This window comes from Pseudophryne corroboree, chromosome 1 (genome assembly GCF_028390025.1).
Source record: "Pseudophryne corroboree isolate aPseCor3 chromosome 1, aPseCor3.hap2, whole genome shotgun sequence".
Lineage (NCBI taxonomy): Eukaryota > Metazoa > Chordata > Amphibia > Anura > Myobatrachidae > Pseudophryne > Pseudophryne corroboree.
Window position 1 is genome coordinate 185,944,940 of NC_086444.1, and position 16,720 is coordinate 185,961,659.

Consider the following 16,720-nt stretch of genomic DNA (forward strand, 5'->3'; position numbering starts at 1 on the left):
AAACATGGTTAAAAACATGGTTTTGACTATAGGGCAATCCTTTCATTATTCTATTGAATTTAAACAGCAGTGTGAGCTTATTATTCATAATAAAACTACCCATATTGAATATTTTTCCACTTAATATTATAGTGTAACCAACAACGAAAGAAAATAAACAGAAATATATTATCCCCCAGCTCACATAGTGAAAATCTGCAGACAGATTCTAATTCCGAAACTCATTTTGGGGCTTAACTTGTGTATTTTGTGTTGCATGTAGTTTGAAGTGCTATACAAAATAATATAAGGATCAAGGATCACACAATATACTGTAATAAAAAGAAAATGCATGAAACGTGTGAACATTGACACAGAGATCACAAAATGTGGATGTAATTGAATAAAAAAAAAATGAGTTAAGTTCCAGTGGGCACGGACGCATCTTACCCTAGTTCCTACACCTGAAGAATATATGCACTTGTTATACTAAGCCTGGACTGCTCTTGCATTGTGATGTTCTAGAGCAGGAATGTCAAACTCGTGTCCCTCAAGCTGTTGTGAAACTACAAGTCCCAGCATGCTTTGCCAGCATACCTTCCACTGATTAGCTGAGTTTGACGTGGATGACCATGAGTTTGACGTGGATGACCATGAGTTTGACATGCCTGTTCTAGAGTGTGAAGGTATTTGCCAATCCTCTATGGCATTCAGCCTGGATTGGATGTAGTCAAGATCCCGCCTGTTGGGATCCTGGCAGTCAGATTACCGACGCTGAAATCCTGACACCATTCGGAATGCCGACACCAGCATCCCTAATAGGTAGACATCCCAGCACCGGGATGCCAATGGCCGGGGTGCCGAACGTCCTCACACCGCGCCGCTGAGGAGGTAAGCCGCCGTGGGAGGGAGGTTAGGTTTAGGCTGCGGGGGGACTGGGGAGGGGGGGTTAGGGGTAGACACCCCCCTCTGAGGAGTAGGCTACATCCTGGGAGGGTTAGGTTTAGGCAGCCAGGTCGGGAGGTTAGGTTTAGGCACTGATGGGGGAAGGTTAGGGTTAGGCACTAAGGAGAAAGTAAGAGTTAGGCAGTGGGTAGGGAGGGTTAAGGTTAGGGGGATAGGGGAGTGGGTATAGCACCCCTTACTCACCCCTGTCGGCTTCTGCGCAATCGACATCCCAGCGTTGGTATTTTGAACGTTGGGATCTCGCCTGCCGGCTTTCCGTACTGATCCCGCCTGAATCGCTGCCTGATTGTATTAGGTGGATCAGAGGCTGAAAATTCAGAGCCAGCCTCAGAAACCCAGCAGTAATTGTTTAGATTACTACGTTGTCCATTGTATTCTTCCCGCCTGACTTGCATCTGCTGCTCACTAGCCTCTTACATCATCCTTTCTCCTCCTTTCATCTGCATTACTGCCTAGGACAGGCCAACGCATTGTCTACTATCTTAAGTGCTATACATAAGGTGTAGCCTAGCCTTATGCTGGTCCTGCTATCTGTTGATCAGTGATTGGTACTCACGATGCAATCCCCTGCTGCTATCAATTCCACTTTAAGTATGCTGCTGGATGACCTCCATCTATGCTCCCTGTACTGGACGGCATCTGGTGTCAGTATCTTCAGTTTGTTCTCCTCTCCCCTCTATCTGTGTTTTTTTCCACTCTCTATTATTGGTCCCAGTACTTTCCTCTACTTCTCCTTCCACTTCCATTGCCTCCTTTAGGGATCCAACTGGACCAGAGTGCCATCTCACCCTGTGTGGGACAGTGACAGTAGTTGATCATTCCTCAGATTCCCATCAGTGGTTTCTAATGGAACATTGCTAATTTCCATTACACTTATCACTGGGAAGCCCACTTGTTAATTACATTTGTTGTGTGTTACATTTTTGAGCAATCTCTTATGTCCTCTCTTGATTTATTTTAGTGGTTTTTAAACATTTCATCTTCATAGCCACCTAGTGGCCATTCTGTATACCTGTACCCTTATAGTGGTATATTTACTAAAATGTGGGTTTACAGATTATGTATTATTTATCTAGCACCTTCTAGAAGCTAGAATCTGATTGGTTGCAATGAGCAACATCTCCACTTCTGTAAACCTGCACTTTAGGTAATATACCCTTAAGCACTGGTGTATCTATAACGGGTGCAGTGTGTTCAACCCCCTGTACACGGGCCCCTTAGTACAGGGGGGCCATACTGCACACGTTGCCCTCATTTTTTTAATACTCACCCAGCGCCGATGCCAGCAACGCCGTTAAATCACCGTGAAAATGGCACAGCGCCCATTTTCATGGAGTTCTGCGCATGAGCAGTAGAGAAATCCCTGGGAAAATGGCTGCTGTGCTCAGACTCTCAGCGCAGCCGGCAGAGAAAAGGGGGCCTGAACGGAGGAGACTGCACCCAGGCCACCTCCTCTCTTACAGCGCCCCTGCCATTAAGTCTATCTACATAACTAGGCGGAGAGTTATTCTAGCATTCTAGTAAAATGACAGTCAAAATCTGATTGATTGGTACTTTATCTTTCTCCGCTTTATCTCTCTACAAGATTTTATCAATCTCTTCCACTAGTGATTTAAGGCTATTAGTCGCAACACCAATTTTCTTTATCACGGACAGGGGCAAGTGTTTTCGATACTGTATATTCTCTTGAACACCTTGGTTCAATTAAATAGGTTCTCCTAATTTACAGGGTATGCTTGTTATATTTACCATATACGTGAATATAGTGGCTGCTCTTAATGACTAGGTGAGTTGTACAAGTCTGCGTATGCAGTGTTGGACTGAGGCATGTAAGGCCCACCAGGAAATACAGTGGTATGGGCCCAAGATTAAGGGGTTTTGCCAGCTACCAGAGGTGGTGTGACTACCTACCACAGAGGTATTAGGCCAACCATTAGAGAGTACATGCCAATAACAGGGGCCTTTTATAAACCAACCCTGCAAAGTTGCAACATCCTTATAACAGAATCAAGTTTTGATAACTTGATAAATGGATTATCACATGGCTGGTCCCACATCAGTAATCATCTTGTTTTCTTATATACAGTATCACAACACAAACACAGAAATAACTTACAACTCTAAGGGAAATATACTGTAAAATGTGATAGATTATTATTATTATTATTATTATTATTATTGTTATTATTATTATCATTTTTACACAATAAGAATGTCTTATTTATTTATTCTCATGTCTACCCATCTACTGTATATATTAATAGCAGAAAGATGACTTTTATGAGTGACATATTTCTATGATGCGTTGTCTGAGTTGAGCACATCATACACCAAATTAAAGGTCTTGGTCCATAGATTTGCAGAAAAGTATTAGCGTTGTAATTGGTTGCTTGAGTTTTGTTGCAAAACATCCACTTGCCGTTTACAATGCATCACCATTGTGCTCTGAAAAATATGACAGTTGGTGAACTCTCCCTGTGCACCTACTGGGTGACCTGTAACATGTGACCTGCTGGGTGGTCTGGAAACTGTGACACTTATTTGCAGTCACCACTAAGCAGGGATGTTTCAAAATTTGACTCCTAAGGGGGTGAAAAGGGTTAAAATGTTCCAACCAGCAAACCTTTGCCTGGTTGAAACTGGGCATATCAGTTAGTATTAATAGCAATGAAATCAAATAGTTTTAATAAAAAGGATTCTATAGTATATTATAGAGAATACATAACCTCTGTAGTAAAATACTCATTATTTTTAATTTTCTGATAAAGTACTGTATATATCCGCAATGAACGGTTAATTTACCTATGCAGGAGAATAATAGGCAATGTGAAATGTATTTAAAAACACTCATTTACAGAGTACATGTAAATGAAAGTTTTATTTAGTAAGCGTAGCTGTGAAAAAACAACGTGGTGAGAACTGCCACTCTTTGTAAACTACTTGTTAAATCGGTGTCTGACTGAAATCAGGATAGAGTTTGTTACATTAGTGTAAGTGTGAAAATGATTGTTAATATGAACATCCTTATTCACATTCTGTCAGCTGATGATTTAAATTGGTTATAAACTAAAAGTATGAACAGGAAGATTATTTTATTGGCCGTTAAAAGTTAAATCATTTTGGACCTAAAACTACAGTAAAGTGGTGAATTTTTTTTTAACTCTTTAGAATAATGTATTCATTGCACATATATTGGCACAAAGCATATGTACAAGTGGTACAGGGTATACAAACATAATAATAATAATAATAATAATAATAATAATAATAATTAATTTAAATGCATCTATACGTATAAGTGAGCATATTTATCTCAATGCACTAGTGCTTATTTCATTTATAGTTTATTATATGTGATACTCTGGTCTGTTCTTCTGACAAGTGCTGCTGTAAACCGATCAAATACTTTCCATATTGAGTCAGACTGGTAACTGCAGATAATGACCCATATAGAATAACGGTAGTCAGCTAGTTTGTACAGTTTCTGCATTACTAAGATGTTAGTTTCTCAGTACAAATTTGGGCCTCGTATTTATCAAGCCTTGGAGAGTGATAAATTACATGGTGATAAAGTACCAACCAACCGGCTCTTAACTGTCATGTAACAGACTGTGTTTAAAAAATGACAGTTAGAAGCTGATTGATTGGTTAGTACTTTATCATCGTGCAATTTATCACTCTCCAAGGCTTGATAAATCTGGGACTTGGTATTTATATAAGTACTAGGGCTGGGTATGAAATACCGGCAGTTATTATCCCGATGGTCAGGATACCTACAGGGGTCCGGGTAAGTATTTTAATACTACCCCTAACACCCCCCTCCCCCCTGAAAACTAACCCTAACCCTCCCCCTAGTGCCTAATTTTAACCCTAACCCCTGTACTTACCTTTGGGATCCATCAGGATTCTGACTATCGGGATCCCACTGTCTGTATTCTACCTGTTGTGATCCTGACTACCAGAATCCTGACCGCATCCCAATTACTGCATTCTTTATTAATGTTCCTTGTTTTATATGTATAACACCTGCTCACCTAACTACATGAGATGATCCTGTTTGTTAGCGGTGCTTCCACACGAGTCTTTGTTATCTTGACAGAAGAGGAGAGTCATTCAGGGGACAGCTCAGGAGGGATGCAGTTCATTTCCGTAATGACGGGATCCTGGGGGTCGATATACCGACGCCGGAACCCCAACAGAAGATGCCGGCAGTCAAAATCCCGACAGCCGCCTGGTATACCCTCTAGGGTGGTGGTCCATGCCAACTGAGGGGGAATATACAGTAATAGTGTGGCGAGCAAAGTTCGCCACTGAGCCTGAAGCGTGATGAGCGCAGAGAGCCCGCAAGGGCACACAATGCACTTGAGGTCGGGATTTGTACTGACGGGATTCCGACGTCAGTATATTGACCGCCGGGATCCTGACAGTCGGGATTTCATACTGAATCCGCTCAGGAAACACCTAAAGCCTAATACGTAGGTGCAATAGACTTAGGGGTCAATGCACTAAGCAGGGACATGGGGTGAGGTAAATAGCTCAGGAGGCACTGCCTAGAAACAGAGCCAGATTTACACACAATAAATGAGCCAAAGGGTTCATGTGGGCAGTATACACAGGTGCAGCAGTATATACATGTGGGCATTATACACAGGCGCAGCAGTATATACATGTGGGCAGTATACACAGGTGCAGCAGTATATACATGTGGGCATTATACACAGGTGCAGCAGTATATACATGTGGGCATTATACACAGGTGCCTCAGTATATACATGTGGGCATTATACACAGGTGCAGCAGTATATACTGCTGAAAATTTGGTGAGTTTTGATCAGAGATGTGTGGATAGGGTAGGCAGGTGAGACACTGCCTCACCTGCCATAGACTTTTCACTGCAGAGTTTGACTATAAAAATGATTAGAATAATAAAAAAGATATTTCTACCATATTCTTTGTATTTTTCATATACTTTATACAGTTAAAACTCTGGTCCATTATAGTTAGGAATTGCACAGCCACAAGGAAGCAGCAGTGCAGTTCCGTGTTATTAAAATGCAAATGCAGCAGGAGGCGTCTGTAGGAGATAGACGCCTCCTGTTTGCATTGGTAAGGATCTGAGTGCTGCGTCTGAGAACCATTAGTCGTGATTTGCAATGTTTAAGGCACCGGCCAGCCTAATTAAGCTGAAGCTTAAACAGGCTGGCCATCAGATCTGGACACTGGGTCCAGGAAGTTTTGAGTTCTACGACGCAGACCCTGGACCCATCACGCCTTAAAAATGGGACAACCCACCCCTGTTATGAACTGTGCCAGGTGCTGTCCCCTAGACTGCGAGTGATATCTGCACATGTGCAGACTTCCGAACATCGTAATTCTGCGCAAACCATTGAATTTGCATTGGAACAACATTTGAATTAGGCCCTTTATATGGACCAACATTTCCTGGAGTATTTTCCTGGAGTATTTTTGCAAAAACTCCTTTTCTGCATTTTTCTTAATATTTTTTCATTTTTTACATATTTTTGGACTTTGTTTTGAATTTTATTGTGATGTCACGTGTTATGTGTTGTATACCGGTGAAGACGCATACAATTGAATTTAAACAAATGTAGATCTCAAAACTATTAAGAAATTGTTATTAGTACCACCTTTACTACTGAGATGAAGGTATTTATTACTGAGATGAAGAGTATAACATTTTATCTAAACATGATGGGGTAAATTTACTGAGGTGGGAGGTTTTTTTTAGAACTATAATATTAATAATAATAATAATAATAATTTTATATATATTGCGCTCTATCTCCAAACAGGACTCAAGGCGCTGGTGATGTTCTACTGTATTTATTATCTTCTAGAAGCAGCTAGATAAATGTTAAGTAGAATCTGATTGGTTGCTATCAGCAATATCACCAGTTCGAAAAAACTCCCACCTTAGTAAATTTACCCCAATGTTTCTCATTTTCATTCTGGAACCAACTTTTCAAACCTGAAACAGACAAAGGTACAAATGTTCTTTTTGGAGAGCATTTGTTGCTGTCTTGTTTAGTGAGTTGTCATGAACACAGACATCAGACAACACAAAAAAGGCAACAGATCATTAAGTTATCTTTGTGACCTCTTGAAGTATACTGTAGTAGGCTTTTTTATTGGAGTGATTTAAATGACAACTTCTTAAGACAATAATAATAACTTAATAAAATACAAAATTGCAAATGTAAAGTGATAGCAATTGATGTGTCTTTAAAATGCATCTGAAGTGATTGCTCTGTGTCCCACCCTTTTCATGTGACACAAACACACATGAGACACACAGACACAGGCACAGGAAACACACTGAGGATGGGATGTACAGAAGTCATAATGTCATCATCAAAAATGTTTACTTTTATTATGTCGCCATCACAATGTCAACAGTTATGATGTTGCTATTGTTGAAATGTTGACATTGAACATGCCAGCATGTGCAAGACATGTCGACATATGTTGAAAGTTGACATGTTCATAATGTCAATATATAAAAGACCTCCAGTGGAGGGTTAGGGTTAGGCAGTAGGGGGAGGGTTAGGGTTAGGCAGTAGGGGGAGGGTTAGGCAGTAGGGGGAGGGTTAGGGTTAGGCAGTAGGGGGAGTGTTAGGGTGAAGTTGCAGGAGGGGAGGTTAGGTTTAGGTAGTAAGGGGCGAGTTAGGGTTAGGCTACAGGAGAGGAGGTTAGGGTTCGGCAGTGGGGGGAGGGTCAGGGTTAGGCTGAGGGAGGGGAGGTTAGGATTAGGCAGTGGGGGGAGGGTTAGGCTGCAGGAGCAGAAGTTAGGGTTAGGTACTAAGGGGAGGGTTAGGGTATTAGTCATACTGTACTTACCGCTGGAAACCATGCAGGATGAGCAGAAAGTCATCATCAGCTAACTGCTGGACCCAGAAAACGCTATAGGAGTCACTGGACCCGCCGTACCAGGTAAGTCACCACTAGACCACCAGGGAGGTTTTGTAAACATTTTGATCATGTCAATATTTCAGCAGTGCCAACATGATGAATGTCAACAAACTGTACCACATCCCTGGGGATAACATCCAGTTTGCTGAAACATCTGTCTCTATCAATAAAGTATCTGCTTCCGACATACAGATGGAACCGCGCTCATCTGATGCAGCTCCATCGCATACCAGCGTTCCCGGCATGACTAGGCGTTCCGTCCACCTAGTCACATCGGGAGCGCACAGAGACACTCCCATTTAAGTGAATGGGGCGCGTGCGCATCACGGACGCAGGTGCGCCCCAGACGCGGCAGTAGGCGCGCCCAGCACAGATGGAGCCACGATTAGCGTGGCTCCATCTGTATTTGTAGAACTCCAGGTTTGTTCATTCTGCTGAGGGGAAGTAACTAATAAAGTTTTGGGATAACATCAGCTTCACATGAAAGCACTAGATTTGCACTAGAGCTGTTTAATCTTTATTGTACTGTAGTTGTACCCTAGGAAAAAACTAATACAACAATATAAATGATGATGGATTAGTAAGAGAAACAACAAGCAAAATGAATTACAGCTTCTGGAGGTGTGTGGCCTGACTAACAGATAAAAAGTTAAGTCTTTAAAAGAACTATTGATCTACCACAAAGTAATTAGTGAGAGGGAATAATAACAATACAAAGAACAGACAGCATCATTTCACTAATGATATAATTTATAACAACACAACTCACTCCAAAATATGGCCTGTAATGAGACAAAGCTATGAACAGTCACATATAATAATAGAGGGCTCTGCCACCCTTTTCCTGCCTGCTGCGTGCTATGGGAGAGAATACGTCTGGCCATACAGTATGTCTTCCCTCTTGGACACTTGAGCAGCTCTTAGAATGTGTCCGGTGGAGTTTATACAGGAGTGCTGCACTGAGCTACACAAACTGTTGCTCCATGATGTGAGGCATCTTCATTGACAGTCACCAGCTCTCGAACACCAGTTCCTTGCCACATGGAGCAGTAGCAGAAGAAGAAGAACCATCCTCCACAAGACACCACAGCAGAGAGGAACCGGAGAATGGGGGGGAAAGGGTCCATGTGACCCCTTGTCACATGTGCCTGTATTGTTCCACTTCTTGTCACATATGCACTGCCTATCCTCCAACTCCCAATTCTCTCCTATTGACAAGGTAAAGGAGGGGTAACAACAGATACTGTGTGACAAAAGAAGGTATGTGTGTGTGTGGGGGGGGGGGGGGGGGGGGTGAGGTACAGTATAACATGACTCATGTTGTTTCAACACAATTACGTGTTAGTGCATGCACAGGTTCATCTTTTAGTATTTTAGAAGTCTTTTATGTGTATCTATGCTATTTATGTGTTATTGTGCGGTGCTGCTATACACACTCATTATACCTCATGTGCGCCTGTGAAAAAGCTACTTGTTTTAAGCTGGACTCGTCTTGAGATGTGTTTGACTGAAGATATACGGTACATGTAAATAGCTCCTTTTTTTCTTGGTAGCCTATTGTGTCTTCTGCTTTGTTTTTCATTAACAAATGTGCATACACTGTCCAATAATTATCGGTCCGATCAGCAGATAGTCAGAGATGAATTGGAGAAGTGAGCCATAGCAACCAATCATCTTGTAGCTTATCATTTAATTAGCACAGTCAATGCAATGAGAGCTAGGGGAATATCCAATTACCCGCAAGTTTTATCAAGAAAAATTACTGTGGCTATCAAATTTTCAGTAATATGGCTATGTGTGAACCCTATTTTCGCAGAATTAATAGTGGTCATGGCAAATTTTTCAACAAATAAAACTGTGTATAAAAATAGAACAAAATGTGGAAATCCCACCAGCCCAAAAACGCCTAAAATAAATATTGGTAAACAGTATAGCTGTCTATTACTGTCAAAACGATAAATATTTAGTGCTTTTAAAATGCTGATTTGTACATTTAAAAAAGAAAAGAGATTTTTATTGGTATAACAAAGAATAACATATCACAACAACACAAACAAAAGTAAAAAACAGAAGAGAGAGATGGAAAAAAAGGGAGGGGGGAAATACACGTGAAAGACGTAGGGCTATTACACACGCGCCGGCTCCCGACGCCCGGCAAAATCCCGGACGGCTTTGTGATGCGGCCCTGCTGCTGATACACATTCAGAGCAATGTGTCCTTTCACATGGCACGGCCCCGGCATAGCTGCCAGGTTGCAGCCGGAAATATCCGCTGGAATGTCCGGCTGCCGTGCCGGGGCTGTGCCATGTGAAAGGACATTTTTTTTTAGCCGCTGCTGCTGCACATGCGCACATCATTACACACGGCTCAAATCCGTTGTGTGTGAAAGACCCTGCCGGATGGCAAAAAGCTGGACAAAGTTTTTTCGGTTTTTTGCCATCCGGTGTAAACTGGGTAATGTGAAACAGTCCATAGAAAGACAGGAAATGAAAAATCAATTGCGTGTAATAACACCACATTCTGGTAATAAAAAGATAGGAAATGTTACGTTCACTGTACTTGGTACTCCTGGAACTGGGCGGATGAGCCCCAAGTACAGGAACGTAAAGCTGCAATAGATACGGAGCTCAGCAGCAACCCCTACGGAAACCTGACTCCATTGTCTCACCCTCATTGTCAGCCCACGCCTGCGTGACTATGGTTTCTTGGGCCCACGGCAGCCGCGTTTGAAGGGCGGATTAGGTCTGCCCAACTCCGATGCCCCCAGGTCTTAATGTGAGACAAGGCGTGAACCGAGACGGGGTGATGACAAGGGGAACCTCTAACTAAAGACAGAAATACAGAGTTAGGGGCGCTACAGAACTTAAATAAAGTAAGTGCGGCACAGCCGCCAGGATAAACAACAACAAAGGAAATGCTGTCCACACGCCGACACAATACTGTTGTGTACCGGCGGTGACAGCATATGCAGAACCCTCTGCAAAAACACCAGAAACTAGAAACTAAAGAATACAGCAGCCTTGGCTGACAGACGCGGCAAAGCCGCTACTCACGGAACCGGTACAAATACTGGCAAACGGACAGGAACCCCCAATGTAGCCGACACAGGCTCTCAGGACCAGAGGACAGGCAGAGTTCCAACGACTGAGCAGTGGACACCAAGGAACAGGATACCGAATCAGGATCAGGAATAGACAAAGCCACTGGATCAGACACTGAATAAGACACTGGATCATACGTGGAAGCAGCTAGACAGACACTGCTAGACAGGAGCTCAGGAACTGGACAGGAACTAGCTCAGAACTATCACCGACGTCTGTGTATTGCACTGAGCCAGAATATAACAGAGCCCTAATTAATTATGTTGTGCAGCTGCCCTGTTGCACGACTCCAAACTGACAAGATGCAATTAACAGACAGGTGAGGCCAAACACATGGAAACAGGCTGCAATTACAAAGACTCACCACCGGCAGCAAACAAGAGTCTTCTAAACCAGAGCAAAGGGAAATCCTGGCCTGCAAGAGAACTATAACATAAAATACATAAACGGAAAACAGGAATGAACCACTACCTGTGGTTCATAACAGTACCCTCTCCTTAAGGGTGGGCTCCGAACACCCCATGACACCCACAGGGAACAGAAACAGAAGTATAACATAAAATACATAACCAAAATGCAAAACAGGAATGAGCCACAGCCGTAGCTCATAACAGTACCCCCCCCCCCCCTTGAAGAGGGGTCAACGGACCCCAAAATTCAGGTTTTCCAAAACAAGGTATACATTAATAAACCTGACACTGGACAAACAGACAAAGACAAGAAACAGAAACAGCTTGTAACAGTGCCCCCCCCCCCCCCTTGACGGTGGCCACTGGACACAAGACAGGAAAAAAAATATTTTTTCTCTTTTTACACAAGGCAAGAGTCAATAATTATTTAATTTTCTTTTTCTTTTTTTTTACAAAGTTCTTGAGGTCTGACCAAGGTAATTCCCCAAACATTGTCTGAACTGATGGTACCTTCCAGCAAGGCTGGGTTCAAATCAGAGATTGGTTTCTTAACCTTGGGAACTGAACTGTCAGGCAAAGTACTACTACTAGAAGAAGACAGAAAAGCACATCCTGCAGTCAAAACAACGGGCTGAGACTTTTGTGCCGAGTTTACAGTATACGGTGGACTCTCAGCAGATAAGACGGGTGACCTAGAGGAACCTGAACCAATTTCTTTGGAACCATATCTCTTAATAACTGCATCACTGAATGCCGGGGGATCCTGAAGAATGGGATCTTCAGTTTTCATTAAATTGGATGCCCACTCAAAAGGCTCCCCTCTGAAGGAATATATCAGATAGAGCACAAGGTTCTCTGAAGTGATGCCCAGAAATGGTCTAGACAACATAATGATGTAATAGTGTTCGTAAAGCACCAGAAATTGGACTAAGTCCCCATCAAAGATTATAGATGTTGAGATATCAACAGAGTCAGGATCTGCTTCCTTCCCATCTGACTGACTAGAGTGCTTTGCTAGGACCTGGTCACTACTGACCTTACTCGAGGCTGAGACTTTCTGAACCCCACCTGGGGCAGTGGCCCTCGGAACCCCACCCGGGGCAGTGGCCCTCGGAACCCCACCCGGGCAGTGGCCCTCAGAACCCCGCTGGGGCAGTGGCCCTCGGGAACCCCACCCGGGGCAGTGGCCTTCGGGAACCCCACCCGGGGCAGTGGCCCTCGGGAACCCCACCCGGGGCAGTGGCCTTCGGGAACCCCACCCGGGGCAGTGGCCTTCGGGAACCCCACCCGGGGCAGTGGCCTTTGGGAACCCCGCCGGGGCAGTGGCCTTCGGGAACCCCGCCGGGGAAGTGGCCTTCGGGAACCCCACTGGGGCAGTGGCCTTCGGGAACCCCGCTGGGGCAGTGGCCTTCGGGAACCCCGCTGGGGTCAGCACCTCGGATTCTTTTACTGGGACCGGGCCGTCGGCCTCCCTCTCTGGGACCGAGCCGTCGGCCTCCCTCTCTGGGACCGGGCCATCAGCCTCCCTCTCTGGGACTGGGCCGTCAGCCTCCCTCTCTGGGACCGGGCCGTCAGCCTCCCTCTCTGGGACCGGGCCATCAATAATTATCAAAACTTCTCCCGGGACTATGACCTCCGGGACTTTTGCTGAAGCTATAACCTTCAGAACCTCCACTAACGCTATGCCTCTTGAGTCCTTTTCTGGGGAAGAGACCTCTAGACCCTTCTCTGGGGCTGTGTCTCTCGAGACCCCACTTGGGGATATTACTTCAAAGATCCCTTCTGGGGTTTTGCTTCTCGAGTTCCCTTCTAGAACTATGGTTTTAGATACCCTTTCTGGGGTTGCGCTTTTCAAGTCCCTACCTGGGGTAACAGCTTCTGAGACCCCTTCTGGTATTGACACCTGAGCTATTATATTCGATGTCCCTCTATGACCCAGAGCATCGGGTACCGCTCCAGGACCCTGGGCATCGGGTACCGCTCCAGGACTCTGGGCATCGGGCACCACTCCAGGACTCTGGGCATCGGGCACCGCTCCAGGACTCTGGGCATCGGGCACCGCTCCAGGACTCTGGGCATCGGGCACCGCTCCAGGACCCCGGGCATCGGGCACTGCTCCAGGACCCCGGGCACAGCTTCAGGACTCTGGGATTCCACTACCGGGGTTTGCAACTCTGATTCAACAGGTAAATCAAGAGAGTTCCTGAATCTATAATGGTGCTCCCTAACCCAAGGACCCCAATTATAGGACAGAGTGCTTTTTAGTGTGGGTTGTGTGACAAGTACCTCTGCCACAGCAGAGACAGGAGTAGGTCTTGTATCCTGACTCAACTTGGCCAGAGGGCAGGACTTGTCACCACACTTTGGCTTGCGCAACTCACAGGTCTGCAGATAGTGGCCTAAACCCCCACAATATAAGCATAAATTTAAGTTTCTGCGACGCAGACGCTCCTCTTCTGAGAGCCTGGGCCGCAGAAAACTTTTAAACTTTTTCTCTCCAACTGAACCTGAGGATTCTCTTGTCACCATATTGTGAGCAAGAGTCTCTTCAGGGATAGATGTACTCTCAACAACTTCTGGCAAGATAAGCAACATTTTGGTCACAAGGTTTTTCAGTTGCTTTAAGGATTGCTGCAAAACTTCCAGCCGCTCAGGTTTCAAAGCACTGAAAGCAGAGTTCAGGGCTGAGAGAGATGCCTGCAGGGCTTGCATAGTAGGCATAGGAGGATTTCAAACTAGACAAGACAAGACTAGACACGATTCTTAGACAAGATTCTAGACAAGATTCTTAGACAAGATTCTAGACAAGATTCTTAGACACGATTCTTAGACACGATTCCAGACACGATTCTAAGACAAGATTCTAAGACAAGTTTCTAAGACAAGATTCTAGACAGGATTCTAAGACAAGATTCTAGACAGGATTCTAGACAGGATTCTAAACTTGACAAGACAAGACTGGACTGGGTTCTGCACACTGAATTCTAGAGAGGACTGGATTCTAAACACCGGACTGGATTCTGCACACTGAGTTCTAGACAGGACTGGATTCTAGACAGGACTGGATTCTAGACAAGACACTGGACCAAAAAAGAAAAAACTACTATTTAGCTTTGTTTCTTTTTTGTTGTATGGCCGGTGATAATGTTACGTTCACTGTACTTGGTACTCCTGGAACTGGGCGGATGAGCCCCAAGTACAGGAACGTAAAGCTGCAATAGATACGGAGCTCAGCAGCAACCCCTACGGAAACCTGACTCCATTGTCTCACCCTCGTTGTCAGCCCACGCCTGCGTGACTATGGTTTCTTGGGCCCACGGCAGCCACGTTTGAAGGGCGGATTAGGTCTGCCCAACTCCGATGCCCCCAGGTCTTAATGTGAGACAAAGCGTGAACCGAGATGGGGTGATGACAAGGGGAACCTCTAACTAAAGACAGAAATACAGAGTTAGGGGCGCTACAGAACTTAAATAAAGTATGTGCGGCACAGCCGCCAGGATAAACCACAACAAAGGAAATGCTGTCCACACGCCGACACAATACTGTTGTGTACCGGCGGTGACAGCATATGCAGAACCCTCTGCAAAAACACCAGAAACTAGAAACTAAAGAATACAGCAGCCTTGGCCGATGGACGCGGCAAAGCCGCTACTCACGGAACCGGTACAAATACTGGCAAACGGACAGGAACCCCCAATGTAGCCGACACAGGCTCTCAGGACCAGAGGACAGGCAGAGTTCCAACGACTGAGCAGTGGACACCAAGGAACAGGATACCGAATCAGGATCAGGAATAGACAAAGCCACTGGATCAGACACTGGATCAGACACTGGATCAGACACTGGATCAGACCTGGAAGCAGCTAGACAGACACTGCTAGACAGGAGCTCAGGAACTGGACAGGCACTAGCTCAGAACTATCACCGGCGTCTGTGTATTGCACTGAGCCAGAATATAACAGAGCCCTAATTAATTATGTCATGCAGCTGCCCTGTTGCACGACTCCAAATATACAAGATGCAATTAACCGACAGGTGAGGCCAAACACATGGAAACAGGCTGCAATTACACAGACTCACCACCGCAGCAACCAAGAGTCTTCTAAACCAGAGCAAAGGGAAACCCTGGCCTGCAAGAGAACTATAACATAAAATACATAAACGGAAAACAGGAATGAACCACTACCTGTGGTTCATAACAGGAAAAAAGAGCTACTGTAGGTCACATAAATACCCCAAATAGCAAACTGTATAGCTAAGAATGCTGAAACAGGAATAAAACCCTCTACTGAGGAAGGCTGTAGTATGGTATGCCGGCTACCGGGGTCCCTGCGCACAGCATACCGGCGCCGGAATCCCGACCGCCGGCATACCGACAGTGTGGCGAGCACAAATGAGCCCCTTGCGGGCTCACTGCGCTTGGCACGCTGCAGGCACGGTGGCGCACTACACACTATCTATTCTCCCTCCAGGGGTGTCGTGGACCCCCAAGAGGGAGAAACAGTGTCAGTATGCCGGTTGTTGGGATTCTGGCGCCGGTATACTGTGTGCCGGGACCCTGACAGCCGGCAAACTGAAGACCACCCCTGAGGAAAGGAGGCTCGGGTGGTGCTAGCTTCCTGATGCAGTTGTCTAGAAGTTGCTCTGTAATCGTCCCACCCAAACCACTTCATCAATGGGTTATTAACAGATGATGAATATGTAACACCTGACATCTCAAAATCATAGTGGGCCTGGATTTTAGTTTCTATCACATCAAGCAGTGATATAATGTCAGAGCGCCAGTGATAAGCTATAAGAGCTTTCGTAGCGATCAAAATATGTCCCATCATGTATCCTCTGATGCCACATTTGATAATGATAAAAAGCTTTCTTTGTTTAAAAAACTTTCTTTGTTTAAATAGAAACGAATTAACCAAAAAAGGAGAAAAAAACTAATTTTGGGGTCATTTGAGGCCACTTTTAAAATGTAAAAAAATGATAAAAGTTATTTTTTGAATAAAAAAATACTATAGTTAATTTAGGGTGCATAAAAAAATTAAAAAGTAGATTTTGGGGTACTTTTAGGCCACTTTTTTTCACCCCAATAATGACATGTAAATTATTGGCCCAATTAAACTAATTGAAAACTTCCAATTGTCTAATTAGTCAATAGGGAGAGCCCAGAGGTTCTGAACCAAATCCCGATATATTTACCATAAAATAGTGATTTTTCCCAACTTTGCACCTGCTTTGAAGCTGCAAAAAAAAAAAAAAAAAGATGTGTTAATTCCTACTGAAATTAACACGGCTGAATTTCTTATAGCCAAATGAACAGGAAAAACTTTGGTACTG

At 44.4% G+C, this 16,720-nt stretch overlaps 1 protein-coding gene across 7 annotated transcripts in view; it reads right to left on the reverse strand.

Annotated features, from left to right (window-relative positions):
• Positions 1-16,720, reverse strand: part of EDIL3 (EGF like repeats and discoidin domains 3) — a 1,054,167-nt gene that overhangs the window by 859,515 nt on the left and 177,932 nt on the right. The window lies entirely within an intron of this gene.